Source organism: Lampetra fluviatilis, chromosome 3, assembly GCF_964198595.1.
Source record: "Lampetra fluviatilis chromosome 3, kcLamFluv1.1, whole genome shotgun sequence".
Lineage (NCBI taxonomy): Eukaryota > Metazoa > Chordata > Hyperoartia > Petromyzontiformes > Petromyzontidae > Lampetra > Lampetra fluviatilis.
This window is the reverse complement of record NC_136277.1, coordinates 4,681,594-4,700,376: the sequence shown is the minus strand read 5'-3', so window position 1 is coordinate 4,700,376 and position 18,783 is coordinate 4,681,594. Positions and strand designations below refer to the sequence as shown.

General features: G+C 47.5%; 1 protein-coding gene across 2 annotated transcripts in view; it reads left to right on the top strand.

The window, feature by feature from the left end:
• Positions 1-3,394: 3,394 nt before the first annotated feature.
• Positions 3,395-18,783, top strand: part of LOC144951786 (uncharacterized) — a 225,781-nt gene continuing 210,392 nt past the window's right edge. The window contains exon 1 of one of the 2 annotated variants that reach the window (XM_078882163.1): positions 3,395-3,526. The gene's annotated coding sequence lies outside the window, so the exon portion shown is untranslated. Of the gene's footprint in view, positions 3,527-12,520; positions 12,666-18,783 lie in introns of those variants that run through there. The other variant, XM_078882164.1, reaches the window with a different exon arrangement.

Below are 18,783 nucleotides of genomic sequence, written 5' to 3'. Positions count from 1 at the left end.
TTCAAAGCGATCCTTCATCGTGATTACCCATGCTCTATCCACTGATGAATAACAGCCTCCTCAAGCACTAACTTTCCAAATCAATTTAACAACGCACATATATGCACACCGCATGTACAACGCCTCTCAACCTCATCCAGGCCACGAGCTCAGACATAACTTACATTTGTGACCATGTTGTATTTATAAACCACAACTTAAAACAATTCGAAAAAATGGCCAACCATAGTATAGAGGTCAGCTGTCTTGCCTCACGGCAGATGTGGAGCGTACGTTCACAGGAAGTTCCTGTTTTTTTATGCTAATTTTGGTCACGTGACCAGGAAGTTACGATTTTAGATTTCCACTGTACCACGCGGGCGTCGGCCATTACACAGATAAGTCAAGATGGCGGCACGCATCGCATCTCAATGAGACCACAGCCGCACTTGTCCATTGTGGGAGCTTAAGAAGCATTGTCTGTAAGTTGTTTATATTCCTATAATATTGGCAATGCTGTTGTAATGTTGGAATGACCGTTATAGTGATGTAAATGCCTTTATGGTGCCGTTAAGTTGTAGTAAATACGAGGCCTAGTTAGTAACGAAGCCTGCGACTTTCCTTATTGTGGATGTTACTTGTGATTTAGTAGGTCGAGTCAGACTTGTGCCTATGTTGCGATCCTGAGAGTAAAGATGACGAAGTATCTCATCCACAGTTTAGTGTTATGTGTAATGCTGTACATTTGGGGTGCAGTGGGATGAATACACGATGTGCCTGTATGCAACGCACCGGCTTGTGCTTTGTCTAGTTGTTCAGTGGTAATGTAGGGGCCTGGTCCGTCCAGGATCTATTGTTATCTAAGACAATGTTCTGATGCTGTGGTGTTCATTGTGTTGGTGTTTCCGGATTATAACAGATGCTGTATCGGTTTTTTCTCACCAGTTTTACCTTGTTACAATCAATAAATGACGATTGCAGTTGGACGTTCATCCTGGCTCCGAGGGTTTATTGAACGCAAGGTTATCTACTCGACTAGCGGTGCAACGCAGCGCACAGCGAGGCCGAGATATCAGCCCTGTCCCTGCGTAAGGCTCCCCGGGGCATACGGCAGCAGTGAAGACTGATGACTGCTCCACTGATGAGTCCTCATAAAGACAAAGCCGGTCTACAGTTGTGTCTTTGTTTCACTGCTGCCTGTTGGTTGGCCATAATTTCTAAATGTTTCAGTTTGTGGTCTATTATAACAACGTGGCCACACGTGCAGTTCTTTGTGCACATTAGCGAAGTGTTATTGAACACAGCTAAACAGCTGAATATTGCATCAGACAAAACATTCCCTGTGCGTCTATCAGTGACGCCACATGCAGTGACAATCCCAAGTGTGGAGAGTAAACTCCCAAAACACTGTCAGTGGGCATTTGGGCCTCTTAAGAGTCTTGAGTAGAGTCGACCCACACACCTGTACACAGGTACACAAGGGAGACCATGCAGCTTCACTGTGTATCTGTACCCACACACCTGTACACAGGTACACAGGGACCATGCCCACACACACGGTGCTGGGTGTGGTTGGGCTGCAGGGCGGCTCTGTGTGCCGAGCGTCTCAGGAACCCGCGAGCGAACAACACCGCCACTGTCGGAAAGCCCCGAACTTTACCTGCGTGCTTGGGTTCCGTATCCGGGCACTGTACAGAACGCGTTACTTTGACCCTCACACCAGTCGTGGTGCTGTAAAGTCAGAATCTGTATTTAGAGTGGAGGAATCCGATGAGCTTTGAAGCTCTTTCTCACAGATGTCCAGTATGGGCGGGTCAGCAAAGTGAGCATGCCAGTGGGCACCCAGCCTCCGTGTTGAACGGGTTCACGAATTTCCACTGCTGACTCAGAGCCACCAATGAAGATGAGCGCCACACCGTGCTGGTTGAGACGAGAGACAGTTGAAGTCGTTCACTTTGACTGGTCTTAGTTTGCCTCTCTCATTCTGGAGAATGTGAACGGAACTTTGAGAGCGTCCCAATGCCGCACAATTGTTAGCTACACAATCGCGGGTACGCAGACACAGGTCGTGATGCAAACAGCGAGCATCGTTACTTGCTCCATATGTTACATCAACAGGGAACCGAAGTGTGATCCACACAGACTTGAGCTGCACATTACAGTATTTTTTTAACTAACAAAAAATGCATCTCTAAAGACATTTACCAATTCCAAAGTAAAAGTAATTATTTGAAAATTTGAGGAGTTATTAAATGCACTCACAAGCCTTACACTGGATGATCCCGAATGAGCATCGATGTCATCTCTGTACAAACATGTAACTGCTGCTAAAATATAAAACATCCTGCACTGTGCAGTGTCAACACAGCCATCATCACTACACACTACACACACCATGTACCATACACCACACAGTGTAAACACCCCATCATCACACCACACTACACACACCATGTACCATACACCACACAGTGTAAACACCCCCATCATCACTCCACACTACACACACCATGTACCATACACCACAGTGTAAATACACCCATCATCACTCCACACTACACACACCATAAGTGTAAACACACCCATAATCACTCCACACTATACACACCATGTACCATACACCGCACAGTGCAAACACACCCAGCATCACACTACACTACACACACCATACACCACACAGTGTAAACACACCCAGCATCACACCACACTATACACACCATGTACCATACACCACACAGTGTAAACACACTCATCATCACACCACACTACACACATCATACACCACACAGTGTAAACACACCCATAATAACTCCACACTACACACACCATGTACCACACAGTGTAAACACACCCATCATCACACCACACTACACACACCATACACCACACAGTGTAAACACACCCATCATCACACCACACTACACACACCATGTACTATACACCACAGTGTAAATACACCCAGCATCACACCACACTACACACACCATGTACCATGCACCACACAGTGTAAACACACCCAACATCACTACACACTCCATACACCACACAGTGTAAACACACCCATCATCACACCACACTACACACACCATGTACTATACACCACAGTGTAAATACACCCATCATCACACCACACTACACACACCATGTACCATACACCACACAGTGTAAACACACCCATCATCAAACCCAACAACTTCGTCAATGATGCTTCCTTAAAATAACATATATTATAGGCGACGTTTCGGGCAATGTCCCTTCACTGCACAAACACCACCAGACCACGTGGCCAGCCCGGGTGCTGCCCCCGCCCCGCGTCCCAGCCTGGAAAGCCCCTGGCAGGGAGCCAAGCGAAGTGAAACTCCCCGCCCCCCTCGCACCTCCCTGCATCACTGGGCGAGAGACGTTCACTCAGTGGTGACTGGTGAGGATAGAAGCGGAGAGCGAGTCAGAGCTCAGGAGAGAGTCGCCCTCACTGAGCTCATCGCTGCGTCGCCTGCAGAGGCCGGGACAGGAGCAGCAGGAGTTGCCGCTGCTGCTGCTGCGAGAGGTGAGAGAGCTCTGAGTAGTCCCAGGTCGGGGTTGACCGAATCGTCAAACCCGGTGGCCGCTTGTGCGCTGCGCGACTTTGAGAGCTGCGCCTGAATCGTTGGGGCAGGAAGAGCTCCACTGGCAATCTTAGCTTTGACATTCGGGAAGGTAACGCATCTCTCAACCAGTACCCCTCTCACAAAACCAGTACCTCTCTCTCACACAACCAGTACCTCTCTCACACAACCAGTACCTCTCTCTCACAACCAGTACCTCTCTCACACAACCAGTACCTCTCACAACCAGTACCTCTCTCTCTCACAAAACCAGTACTTCTCTTTCACAACCAGTACCTCTCTCTCACACAACCAGTACCTCTCTCACACAACCAGTACCTCTCTCACATAACCAGTACCTCTCACAACCAGTACCTCTCTCTCACAAGCAGTACCTCTCTCTCACAACCAGTACCTCTCTCACAAAACCAGTACCTCTCTCACATAACCAGTACCTCTCTCACACAACCATTACCTCTCTCACAAAACCAGTACCTCTCTCTCACAACCAGTACCTCTCTCACACAACCAGTACCTCTCTCACATAACCAGTACCTCTCTCACACAACCAGTACATCTCTCTCACAACCAGTACTTCTCTCACACAACCAGTACCTCTCTCACAAAACCAGTACCTCTCTCACACAACCAGTACCTCTCTCACAACCAGTACCTCTCTCACACAACCAGTACCTCTCTCTCACAACCAGTACCTCTCTCTCACAACCAGTACCTCTCTCACAAAACCAGTACCTCTCTCTCACAACCAGTACCTCTCTCACACAACCAGTACCTCTCTCACACAACCAGTACCTCTCTCACAAAACCAGTACCTCTCTCACACAACCAGTACCTCTCTCACACAACCAGTACCTCTCTCTCACAACCAGTACCTCTCTCACAAAACCAGTACCTATCTCTCACAACCAGTATCTCTCTCACACAACCAGTACCTCTCTCTCACAACCAGTACCTCTCTCACAACCAGTACCTCTCTCACACAACCAGTACCTCTCTCACACAGCCAGTACCTCTCACAACCAGTACCTCTCACACAACCAGTACTTCTCTCACAGCCTCGTATCGGTGATTACTCGCTCGTTGTTATTCTCGTGGCGATGTCGAAGTCAACACTGAAGCCAGGTGAGAGACGGGAGGGCTCAGAGAGCAGGACGAGCTGGGGCAGTGCATCGTCTCCGCGCCACAGGGGGGCGGCTCGCTCTGGCCGGGCTCCGCGCTCGCTCCCGTGCTAGAGAACGCGCCTCGTCCTCTCGCTTCTCTCTCCGTCGCCAACGATCGGACAAATCGCCAGGGCGATGTCTCTCACCATTTTCATCAACACGGGGATCTGGCTCATGGCCTATGGGTGGTCATTAGGTGGTCAAACCTGCTGACAGTGCCGACTCAGTTATAACTGTGTCGCGATTGTTAACCTTGTGGCCTTTATTTATCCAATGAGACTCTTGCTGTGTTTAGTAAGAGAGACCTGGGGATGTCTGTAGTTAGGTATGGAGGTTGTTGTACAAGTGTGGTGATTTAGACGCGGTCGTTGTAATCCTGAGAGGTTCGCTGGGTCTTTAACGTCCACGCGAGAGTAGACCACGTTGGGTTGGTCGCGCCTGCGGTGAACTTGGCAAGAGGAGCGTGGAGTGGGCGGCGGAGTGGCCGAGAGGGAACTCTGCTGAGGCCGCGCGCCTCCCAGTGAAGAGCCCCGAGGGCGGCGCAGCGCGGGGCGCGTGGTGGCCGCCTCAGCGGGGAACGGAAGCTGCAGCGGCGCCCTCGGGGCGCGTGAGATCCACTTGGTGGGACAGACTCGGCCCCGTCCATACTAATGCGGAATTTCCATCACTGTTCCAGGGTTGTAAACAGGAGATAAGAACCACGTCAATGCTCAGTTGAGCAGGAAATAACTTGAGTTTACTGTTAATAATCGTAAAGTATGTATGAGTCCAGTAAACCCTCGCTCTGCGCGAATTCTGGATTCACGAGTTTCGCATGTTTCGCGAGTGAATCGGTGTAAACTAATTCCCTCTTCGCGACCCGCCAGACTCCAGTGTCCGCGAGTGAACGTGCCAGACCACCGACACCAGGGAGGTGACATCTGAAACTGTCTGGGAAGGTTTGGCTCGCCTCCTCGGCTGCCCGCTTCATCCTCGGTCTCACAGAGATCCTGCTCTGAACAACTCGCTACCTTGCATTTTACTTCATACATCTAGTCGACTGGTTTGTACATTTTGGTACAAGCGAGTCGACTGTGAGGTCCAGTAACAAGAACGCGAATGCAATTAGGAAAACAGTTGCTGCTAGCGCTCCCCAAATGATAACTGTGCATTGTTACTAAACACCGGCATCTCCAGAGGAGTCATCCTACTGAATTCACCACCACCACCACCTCCATCGTGGGTAAATTATTGTCATCAAATTACCGTCATCAAAGGTAACACATTATTGTAATATATTATTTATTGTAGTAATTGTTATTCAACATTTACCATCCCCCCCCCCTATGTTCACTCGTACCCGGAACGTAACCCATTAAATTTGGGTAGGTAGTGATTTATGGATATGAAAAATTGGAATGTGATTGGCATTGGGATGCCAGGAGATATTTGGTGCATTCCCTTCAACGGTGTTTGGCACGTGGGGAAAATAAACTCTAGGACTCTGAGTAATTGCTTGAATATAAGGTTCCACTAAAAAATCTGCACAGATAGATCCAATAATGAATGTCTGTATTGCCATCTCTTGGACAGTTTACAGATCAAGCCTACAACACATGGTATCCCCAAGTATTCACCCAAAGTAGGAACCAGGATCAACTCTGACTACGACAATCGATGCAGGGAGGTCCGGACATGGATGGTGGGGTTCGATGGCAGTCGCCAGACCGTTTCTGTAGCGAGAACACGGTGCCAGCGTTCACTCAAAACGTGTGCATTATGAATGGTTAATTAAGCCTCCTATGTCGAGTTAAATGTAATGCACCATTCTGGCGAATTGCCCGATGATGCTGGATGTAATTACCAGCGAAATGTCGTACTCAAATTTTTTTAAAATGTTGTGGATTCACTCTTCAACACACCGGTGGGCTAAAGTAGTGAACTATTTGTCTTTGTCAACGTGACACTTTTTTGCTAATTGGCCGTGTCATGTGGTGGAAGGTTACGACACATTTATAAATAACGCGATCTAACCCAAAAATGTTTATTATGAATACTATTGGTCGCGAAAGCCTACGTGTTAAACTAATGTACACACTCATTGTTTATTGTAGTCATTCCATTCACGTCTACTACACTAAACAATTTATATTTTACAGGGTAAGGCCCAGTGAGCTCTATAGCTTTTTTTCAGAAGCGACCTGGCCATACATTATTAAAGCTCAACTGAGTGGATTATCATCATGTCGAAATTTATAGCAGCCAAATACGCGAAACGCATTTTTTGAGTATTTGGACCCAGAGAAAAATCCACACGACCATGGGGAGAACCTCAAATATACAGGCGAAACCACGACCTCCTGTATACCAGGCGAGTTAGTTAGCATCTTGCCATCGTGGTGCAATTTTTTACACTCCATTGTAACAGAAATGTCCACCTTAAACCCAGTGATTGCTGCTTTTAGTGGGGCCCAATTGGGTTGGGCGTCTGGGGGAGGGAGAGAGAGTGCTGGTAGGGCTGTGCGTGCTGATGGTTGGTAGAGCTCAGGGGTAAACCTGGGTTGGTAACGAGAGGCAGCGTTGAGTGAGTTGATGGGCTGTGAATGGAGGAATATCGGTCTTGGGTCAGGCAGGAGCAGATGGAGACTTGGGGAAGGGCCTGGGACACAAGGGAGACGATCTGTGTCACTGACCCCAACAACAAACCCGGATCTGATCCCAGCCTCATCTGAACCACTGAGATGACACGTGGGCAGCTGGTGCTACCAGTCTTCAATTAATATACACTGTGTATCTGTACCTACACCTGTACACAGGTACATAAGGGAGATTAGCTTCACTGTGTATCTGTACCTACACACCTGTACACAGGTACATAGGGAGACCATGCAGCTTCACTGTGTATATGTACCCACACACCTGTACACAGGTACATTGGAACTATGCCCACACGCACGGTGCTGGGTGTGGTTGGGCTGCAGGGCGGCTCTGTGTGCCGAGCGTCTCAGGAACCCGCGAGCGAACAACACTGCCACTGTCGGAAAGCCCCCAACTTTACCTGCGTGCTTGGGCTCCGTATCCGGGCACTGTGCGGAACGCGTTACTTTGACCCTCACACCAGTCGTGGGGCTGTAAAGTCAGAATCAGAATCTGTATTTGTTTAGAGTGGAGGAATCCGATGAGCTTTGAAGCTCTTTCTCACAGATGTCCAGTATGGGCGGGTCAGCAAAGTGAGCATGCCAGTGGGCACCCAGCCTCTGTGTTGAACGGGTTCACGAATTTCCACTGCCGACTCAGAGCCACCAATGAAGATGAGCGTCACACCGTGCTGGTTGAGACGAGAGACAGTTGAAGTCGTTCACTTTGACTTGTCTTAGTTTGCCTCTCTCATTCTGGAGAATGCGAACGGAACTTCGAGAGCGTCCCAATGCGGCACAATTGTTAGCTACACAATCACGGGTACGCAGACACAGGTCGTGATGCAAACAGCGAGCATCGGTACTTGCTCCATATGTTACATCAACAGAGAACCGAAGTGTGATCCACACAAACTTGAGCTGCACATGACAGTATTTTTTAATTAACAAAAAATGCATCTCTAAATACATTTACCAATTCCAAAGTAAAAGTAATTATTTGAAAATTTGAGGAGTTATTAAATGCACTCACAACCTTTATACTGGATTATCCCTAATGAGCATCGATGTCATCTCTGTACAAACATGTAACTGCTGCTAAAATATAAAACATCCTGCACTGTGTAGTGTTAATACAGCCATCATTACTCCAAACTACACACACCATGAACCATACACCACACAGTGTAAACATACCCATCATCACTCCACACTACACACACCATGCACCATACACCACACAGTGTAAACACACCCATCATCACTCCACACAACACACACCATGTACCATACACCACACAGTGTAAACACACCCAGCATGACACCACACTACACACACCATGTACCATACACCACACAGTGCAAACACACTCATCAGTTTCAGTTTAATTTATTAGGATTTACCCTGTGAGCCATTCGGCTCTTGATTTGGGTTCAACCGCAACAAACAATACAATTACAAGTTACACCTAAAATTCATTTTACACAAATCTGAACATTACATACATAAACAATAAAATCCTACATAAAAAGCACAACCCGTCCATGCTGCGTACAGAAAGTGCAAAAAAATCCATTTCGATGTTTGATCCCAATAACAATCATAATACAATACAGATAAAACATGTAAGTATAAATCTATAATAATTGGTTCTTTACCCTTCTATCTGGCAACAAAACTGACACCTTTTTACAAGGAGTCATGTTTGCATAGACCGCAATACCTGCAGTCATAATACAAACAAAAGAACATAACTCTGATAATGTGCACTGTCCTTAAAGTTGATTGATCCACACCCGAGACAGCTTTCCTTAGAGCCTAGTCTCATATGGGTTGGACCAGATGACGCCAAAAGTGCGCCTTTTGGCGTCATCTGGTCCAACCCATATGAGACTAGGCTCTAAGGAAAGCTGTCTCGGGTGTGGATCAATCAACTTTAAGGACAGTGCACATTATCAGAGTTATGTTCTTTTGTTTGTATTATGACTGCAGGTATTGCGGTCTATGCAAACATGACTCCTTGTAAAAAGGTGTCAGTTTTGTTGCCAGATAGAAGGGTAAAGAACCAATTATCATATTTTTACTGGCAAATGAGGTTCCCATAGTATAAATCTATACTAAATCAAAAACTTGGGCCAAACCAAGCCCCTCTAAAACTTACTAAAACAATGCTATGTAAACAACGTAACAGTTTTCCCAACAAATGTGATTAAAAGTTTACAATAGCGACACACACAACACACATCACTAAACCTAGCATCCTTCGCTAGCTGCATAAGTCAATCCATAACAGCCGGATTAACAATAGCAGTAGCAGCGCACTATAATCAAAATACATAATAAGTTCATACGTCGGTCATCTATAGCTATATTTTTAATTTCAGGCCACATCATCACACCACACTACACACACCATTAGGCATCGGCAAGGTAAGGTAATTTACCCTTTTTACCGGGTAAAAGGGTAAAGGTGTCGACATGCCAAGGGGTAAGGTAAAGGATAGGGTAAAGGTAGCTCGGAAGAATTACCCGGTAGGGTAAAGGTAGCGCCAAGTATTTCCCGGTAAATACAGTACCTTGTTTACCGCTAAAAGCTCCGTGGCGCAGTCCGTGTCCTCCATTTAATAAGTAATATTTAAAAAAAAACTGGTTTTAAAACACGCTTTTATTAAATGTTACTAGTAATGGCAGAACTCCACGACTCCAGGAAGTGGCCCCAAAGCTTGCCACAACGTAAGGGGCCGTGGCCAATTTCAGCCAACGTCAGTTGAGCGTGGACAATTAGACCCAAGCCGAAACATAACATATACAAAATAATGTTTAAAAATATATATATATTTTTTATGATAGAATATAGTATTGTCATCAGTATTACATAAGTATACCAAGTTTGCAGTCGATACCACATTAGGAAGTGGGTTAAAATTGAGTTACAAGATTTGAGGATACAACAACGACGACAACAACAATGACGACAACGACAACAAGCGTGTAAAATTGGAATGATCGAGAGTATTCTATATGAATAAAGCGCATTTACCGTTATAAACCTTGTTCATGTGTAGTTCCCTAGTAATTACCCTGTAATCGGGTAATTTGTATGGGGTAAGGGTGAAAAGGTAGGCTCGTTGCTTTTTACCTTACCTGCTGAAGGGTAAAAGGTAAGGGTAGAGTGATTGTATTGTGGTAAGGTAAAAGGTAGGGTAAAGATAGGCTCGTTGTTTTTACCTTTTAACTTTTACCTTACCTTGCCGAGGCCTACACACCATGTACCATACACCACACAGTGCAAACACACCCATCATCACTCCACACTACACACACCATGTACCATACACCACACAGTGTAAACACACCCATCACACGACACACACCATGTACCATACACCACACAGTGTAAACATACCCAGCATCACACCACACTACACACACCATGTACCATACACCACACAGTGTAAACACACCCAACATCACACCACACGACACACATCATACACCACACAGTGTAAACACACCTAACATTACACCACACGACACACACCATGTACCATACACCACACAGTGTAAACACACCCATCATCACACCACACTACACACACCATGTACCATACACCACGGTGTAAACACACCCGTTATCACACCACACTACACACACCATGCACCATACACCACAGTGTAAACACACCCATCATCACTCCACAATACACACACCATGCATCATACACCACACAGTGTAAACACCCCCATCATCACACCACACTACACACACCATGCACCATACAGTTTAAACACACCCGTCTCACACCACACTACACACACCACGGTGTAAACACACCCGTTATCACACCACACTACACACACCATGCACCATACACCACAGTGTTAACACACCCATCATCACTCCACAATACACACACCATGCACCATACAGTGTAAACACACCCGTCATCACACCACACTACACACACCATGCACCATACACCACAGTGTAAACACACCCATCATCACTCCACAATACACACACCTTGCACCATACAGTGTAAACACACCCGTCATCACACCACACTACACACACCATGCACCATACACCACAGTGTAAACACACCCGTCATCACACCACACTACACACACCATGCATCATACACCACACAGTGCAAACACACCCATCATCACTCCACACTACACACACCATGTACCATACACCACAGTGTAAACACACCCATCATCACACCACAATACACACACCATACACCACAGTGTAAACACACCCAGCATCACACCACACTACACACACCATGCACCATACAGTGTAAACACACCCGTTATCACACCACACTACACACACCATGCACCATACACCACAGTGTAAAGACACCCAACATCACACCACACGACACACATCATCACCACACAGTGTAAACACACCCGCCATCACACTCCACTACACACACCATGTACCATACACCACAGTGTAAACACACCCGTTATCACACCACACTACACACACCATGCACCATACACCAGTGTAAACACACCCATCATCACTCTACACTACACACACCATGCACCATACAGTGTAAACACACCCATCATCACACCACACACACCATACAGTGTAAACACGCCCATCATCACTCCACACTACACACACCATGCACCATACATATTCTTAGGTTTTTTCGGTAAAGTCACGTAGGTAAAAACATTAAAAAGTAAAATAAATCTAGAATGCACCATACAGTGTAAACACACCCATCATCACACCACACTACACACACCATGTACAGTACCATACACCACACAGTGTAAACACACCCATCATCACACCACACTACACACACCATGCACCATCCACCACACAGTGTAGACACAGCCATCACCACACCACACTACACACACCCTGTACCATACACCACACAGTTTAAACACAACCATCATCACACCCAATATATTGGTCATTAACGCTCCCCTATATTAAAAACAATGTTGGGCAAAGTCCCTTCACCACCAGCGCGCGTTGCAAGCTCGGGTGCTGCCCCCACCCCGCGTCTCAGCCTGGAAAGTCCCTGGCAAGGGAGCCAAGCGAAGTGAAACTCCCCGCCCCACTCGCACTACCCCGCATCGCTGGGCGAGAGACGCTCACTCAGCGGTGAGGAGCTGGTGAGGAGGACGAGGCGAGGGTAGAAGCGGAGAGCGAGTCAGAGCTCAGGAGAGGGTCTCCCGCACTGAGCTCATCGCTGAAGCAACCCCAATCAGTAACAGAGGCCGGGACAGGAGCAGCAGGAGTCGCTGCTGCTGCTGAGAGGTGAGAGAGCTCTGAGTAGTCCCAGGTCGGGGTTGACCGAATCGTCAACCCCGGTGGCCGCTTCTGCGTTGCGCGACTTTGAGATCTGCGCCTGAATCGCTGGGGCAGGAAGAGCTCCACTGGCAATCTTAGCGTTGACATTCGGGAGGATAACGCATCTCACACAACCAGTACCTCTCTCACACAACCAGTACCTCTCTCTCACAACCAGTACCTCTCTCTCACACAACCAGTACCTCTCTCTCACAACCAGTACCTCTCTCACACAACCAGTACCTCTCTCACACAACCAGTACCTCTCTCTCACAACCAGTACCTCTCTCTCACACAACCAGTACCTCTCTCTCACACAACCAGTACCTCTCTCACACAACCAGTACCTCTCTCACACAACCAGTACCTCTCTCACACAACCAGTACCTCTCTCACACAACCAGTACCTCTCTCACACAACCAGTACCTCTCTCTCACACAACCACTACCGCTCTCACACAATCAGTACCTCTCTCACACAACCAGTATCTCTCTCACACAACCAGTACCTCTCTCTCACACAACCAGTACCTCTCTCTCACAACCAGTACCTCTCTCACACAATCAGTACCTCTCTCACACAACCAGTACCTCTCTCACACAACCAGTACCTCTCTCTCACAACCAGTACCTCTCTCACACAACCAGTACCTCTCTCACACAACCAGTACCTCTCTCACACAACCAGTACCTCTCTCTCACACAACCACTACCGCTCTCACACAACCAGTACCTTTCTCTCACACAACCAGTACCTCTCTCACACACAACCAGTACCTCTCTCACACACAACCAGTACCTCTCTCACACAATCAGTACCTCTCTCACACAACCAGTACCTCTCTCACACACAACCAGTACCTCTCTCACACAATCAGTACCTCTCTCACACAACCAGTACCTCTCTCACACAACCAGTACCTCTCTCTCACACAACCAGTACCTCTCTCACACAATCAGTACCTCTCTCACACAACCAGTACCTCTCTCACACAACCAGTACCTCTCTCTCACACAACCAGTACCTCTCTCTCACACAACCAGTACCTCTCTCACACAATCAGTACCTCTCTCACACAACCAGTACCTCTCTCTCACAACCAGTACCTCTCTCTCACACAACCAGTACCTCTCTCACACAACCAGTACCTCTCTCACACAACCAGTACCTCTCTCTCACAACCAGTACCTCTCTCACACAACCAGTACCTCTCTCTCACAACCAGTACCTCTCTTTCACAACCAGTGCCTCTCTCACAACCAGTACCTCTCTCACACAACCAGTACCTCTCTCACACAATCAGTACCTCTCTCACACAACCAGTACCTCACTCACACAACCAGTACCTCCCTCACACAACCAGTACCTCTCTCTCACACAACCAGTACCTCTCTCTCACACAACCAGTACCTCTCTCACACAATCAGTACCTCTCTCACACAACCAGTACCTCTCTCACACAACCAGTACCTCTCTCTCAAAACCAGTACCTCTCTCTCACACAACCAGTACCTCTCTCTCACAACCAGTACCTCTCTCACACAATCAGTACCTCTCTCACACAACCAGTACCTCACTCACACAACCAGTACCTCTCTCTCACAACCAGTACCTCTCTCACACAACCAGTACCTCTCTCACACAACCAGTACCTCTCTCTCACAACCAGTACCTCTCTCTCACACAACCAGTACCTCTCTCTCACAACCAGTACCTCTCTCACACAACCAGTACCTCTCTCTCACAACCAGTACCTCTCTCTCTCACAACCAGTACCTCTCTCTCACAACCAGTACCTCTCTCACACAATCAGTACCTCTCTCACACAACCAGTACCTCACTCACACAACCAGTACCTCTCTCTCACAACCAGTACCTCTCTCACACAACCAGTACCTCTCTCTCACAACCAGTACCTCTCTCACACAATCAGTACCTCTCTCACACAACCAGTACCTCTCTCTCACACAACCAGTACCTCTCTCACACAACCAGTACCTCTCACACAACCAGTACCTCACTCACACAACCAGTACCTCACTCACACAACCAGTACCTCTCTCACACAACCAGTACCTCTCTCACACAACCAGTACCTCTCTCACACACAACCAGTACCTCTCTCACAGCCTCGTATCGGTGATTACTCGCTCGTTGTTATTCTCGTGGTGATGTCGAAGTCAACACTGAAGCCAGGTGAGAGACGGGAGGGCTCAGAGAGCAGGACGAGCTGGGGTAGTGCATCGTCTCTGGCCGGGCTCCGCGCTCGCTCCCGTGCTAGAGAACGCGCCTCGTCCTCTCGCTTCTCTCTCCGTCGCCAACGTTCGGACAAATCGCCAGGGCGATGTCTCTCAGCCTTTTCATCAACACGGGGATCAGGCTCATAGCCTATGGGTGGTCATTATGTGGTCAAACATGCTGACAGTGCCGACTCAGTTATAACTGTCGCGATTGTTAACCTTGTGGCCTTTATTTATCCAATGAGACTCTTGCTGTGTTTAGTAAGAGAGACCTGGGGGTGTCTGTAGTTAGGTATGGAGGCTGTTGTACAAGTGTGGTGATTTAGACGAGGTCGTTGTAATCCTGAGAGGTTCGCTGCGATGGTTTCCTCTCGAGAATGGCATCAGGGCTGGGTCTTTAACGTCCACTCGAGAGTAGACCACGTTGGGGTGGTCGCGCCTACGTTGAGCTCGGCAAGAGGAGCGTGGAGTGGGCGTCGGAGTGGCCGAGAGGGAACTCTGCTGAGGCCGCGCGCCTCCCAGGGAGGAGCCGCGCGGCCCCCGCAGCCCCGAGGGCGGCGCAGCGCGGGGCTCGCGGTGTCCGCCTCAGCGGGGAACGGAAGCGGCAGCGGCGCCCTCGGGGCGCGTGAGCTCCACTTGGTGGGGGAAAACTCGGCCCCGTCCATACCAATGCGGAATTTCCATCACTTGCTCAGGGTTGTAAACAGGAGATAAGAACCACGTCAATGCTCAGTTGATCAGGAAATCACTTGAGTTTACTGTTAATAATCGTAAAGTATGTAAGAGTACAGTAAACTCTCGCTTTTGCGCGAATTCTGGATTCACGAGTTTCGCATTTTCGCGAGTGAATCGGTGTAAACTAATTTCCTCTTCGCGACGCGCCCGACTGCAGTGTCCGCGAGTGAACGTGCCAGACCACCGACACCAGGGAGGTGACATCTGAAACTGTCTGAGAAGGTTCGGCTGGCCTCGTCGGTTGCCTGCTTCATCCTCGGTCTCACAGAGATCCTGCTCTGAACAACTCGCTACCTTGCATTTTACTTAATACATCCAGTCGACTGTTTGTACATGTTGGTACAAGCGAGTCGACTGTGAGGTCCAGTAAAAAGAACGCGAATGCAATTAGGAAAATAGTTGCTGCTAGCGATCCCCAAATGATAACTGTGCATTGTTACTAAACACCGGCATCGTCAGAGGAGTCATCCTACTGAATTCACCACCATCACCACCTCCATCGTGGGCAAATTACCGTCATCAAATTACCGTCATCAAAGGTAACACATTATTGTAATATTTATTGTAGTAATTGTTATTCAACATTTACCACCCCCCCCCCCATGTTCACTCGTACCAGGAACGTAACCCATTAAATTTGGGTAGGTAGTGATTTATGGATATGAAAAATTGGAATGTGATTGGGATGCCAGGAGATATTTGGTGCATTCCCTTCAACGGTGTTTGGCACGTTGGGAAAATAAACTCTAGGACTCGGAGTAATTGCTTGAATATAAAGAGGTTCCACAAAAAAATCTGCACAGATAGATTCAATAATGAATGTCTGTACTGCCATCTCCTGGACAGTTTACAGATCAAGCCTACAACACATGGTATCCCTAGGTATTCACCCAAAGTAGGAACCAGGATCAACTCTGACTGACTACGACAATCGATGCAGGGAGGTCCGGACATGGGTGGTGGGGTTCGATGGCAGTCGCCAGACCGCGTTTCTGTAGCGAGAACACGGTGCCAGCGTTCACTCAAAACGTGTGCATTATGATTGGTTAATTAAGCCTCCTATTTTTCGATTTAAAGCTTTCGTGACTGCAGGGATTCATCTTCTTGGTTCTTTCGGTAAAGTCACGTACAAGGGAAGTAATAAAATAATAAAAATAAAACATAATAAAATGAAATAATTCTCACGACGTTTCGGCTACAACGCAAGCAGCCGTCTTCACCCTTCTACGTGACTTTACCGAAAGAACCAAGAAGATGAAAGCCTCCTATGTCGAGTTTAATGTAATGCACCATTCTGGCGAATTGCCCGATGATGTTGGATGTAATTACCAGCGAAATGTCGTACTCAAATTATTTTTTTAAATGTTGTGGATTCACTCTTCAACACACCGGTGGGCTAAAGTAGTGAACTATTTGTCTTTTGTCAACGTGACACTTTTTTTGCTGATTGGCCGTGTCAGGTGGTGGAGGGTTACGACACATTTTTAAATAACGCGATCTAACCCGAAAACGTTTATTATGAATAATATTGGTCGTGAAAGCCTACGTGTTAAACTAATGCACACACTCATTGCTTATTGTAGTCATTCCATTCACGTTTACTACACTAAACAATTTATATTTTACAGGGTAAGGCCCAGTGAGCTCTATATCTTTTTTTCAGAAGCGACCTGGCCATACATTATTAAAGCTCAACTGAGTGGATTATCATCATGTCGAAATTTATAGCAGCCAAATACGCGAAACGCATTTTTTTTAGTATTTGGACCCATAGAAAAATCCACACGACCATGGGGAGAACTTTAAATATACAGGCGAAACCACGACCTCCTGCATACCATGCGAGTTAGTTAGCATCTTGCCATCGTGGTGCAATTTTTTACACTCCATTGTAACAAATGTCCACCTTAAACCCAGTGATTGCTGCTTTTAGTGAGCCCTAATTGGGTTGGGCATCTGGGGGAGAGAGAGAGTGCTGGTAGGGCTGTGCGTGCTGATGGTTGGTAGAGCTGAGGGGTAAACCTAGGTTGGTAACGAGAGGCAGTGTTGAGTGAGTTGATGGGCTGTGAAGGGAGGGTTATCGGTCTGGGGTCAGGCAGGAGCAGATGGAGACTTGGGGAAGGGCTTGGGACACAAGGGAGACGATCTGTGTCACTGACCCCAACAACAAACCTGGATCTGATCCCAGCCACATCTGAACCACTGAGATGACACGAGGGCAGCTGGTGCTACCAGTCTTCAATTAATCTACACTGTATATCTGTACCCACACACCTGTACACAGGTACACAGGTACATTGGAACTATGCCCACACGCACGGTGCTGGGTGTGGTTGGGCTGCAGGGCGGCTCTGTGTGCGAGCGTCTCAGGAACCCGCGAGCGAACAACACCGCCACTGTCGGAAAGCCCCGAACTTTACCTGCGTGCTTGGGTTCCGTATCCGGGCACTGTACGGAACGCGTTACTTTGATCCTCAAACCAGTCGTGGTGTTGTAAAGTCAGAATCAGAATCTGTATTTATTTAGAGTGGAGGAATCCGATGAGCTTTGAAGCTCTTTGTCACACATGTCCAGTATGGGCAGGTCAGCAAAGTGAGCATGCCAGTGGGCACCCAGCCTCCGTGTTGAACGGGTTCACGAATATACACTGCTGACTCAAAGCCACCAATGAAGATGAGCGCCTCACCGTGCTGGTTGAGACGAGAGACAGTTGAAGTCGTTCACTTTGACTTGTCTTAGTTTGCCTCTCCCATTCTGGAGAATGTGAACGGAACTTTGAGAGCGTCCCAATGCGGCACAATTGTTAGCTGCACAATCACGGGTATGCAGACAGGTCTTGATGCGTCGTTTCTTGCTCCATATGTAAAATCAACAGGGAACCGAAGTGTGATCCACACAAACTTGAGCTGCACATTACAGTATTTTTTAGTTAACAAAAATGCATCTCTAAAGACATTTACCAATTCCAAAGTAAGAGTATTTATTTGAAACATTTAGGAGTTATTAAATGCACTCACAACCCTTACACTGGATGATCCATAATGAGCATCGATATCATCTCTGTACAAATATGTAACTGCTGCTAAAATATAAAACATCCTGCACTGTG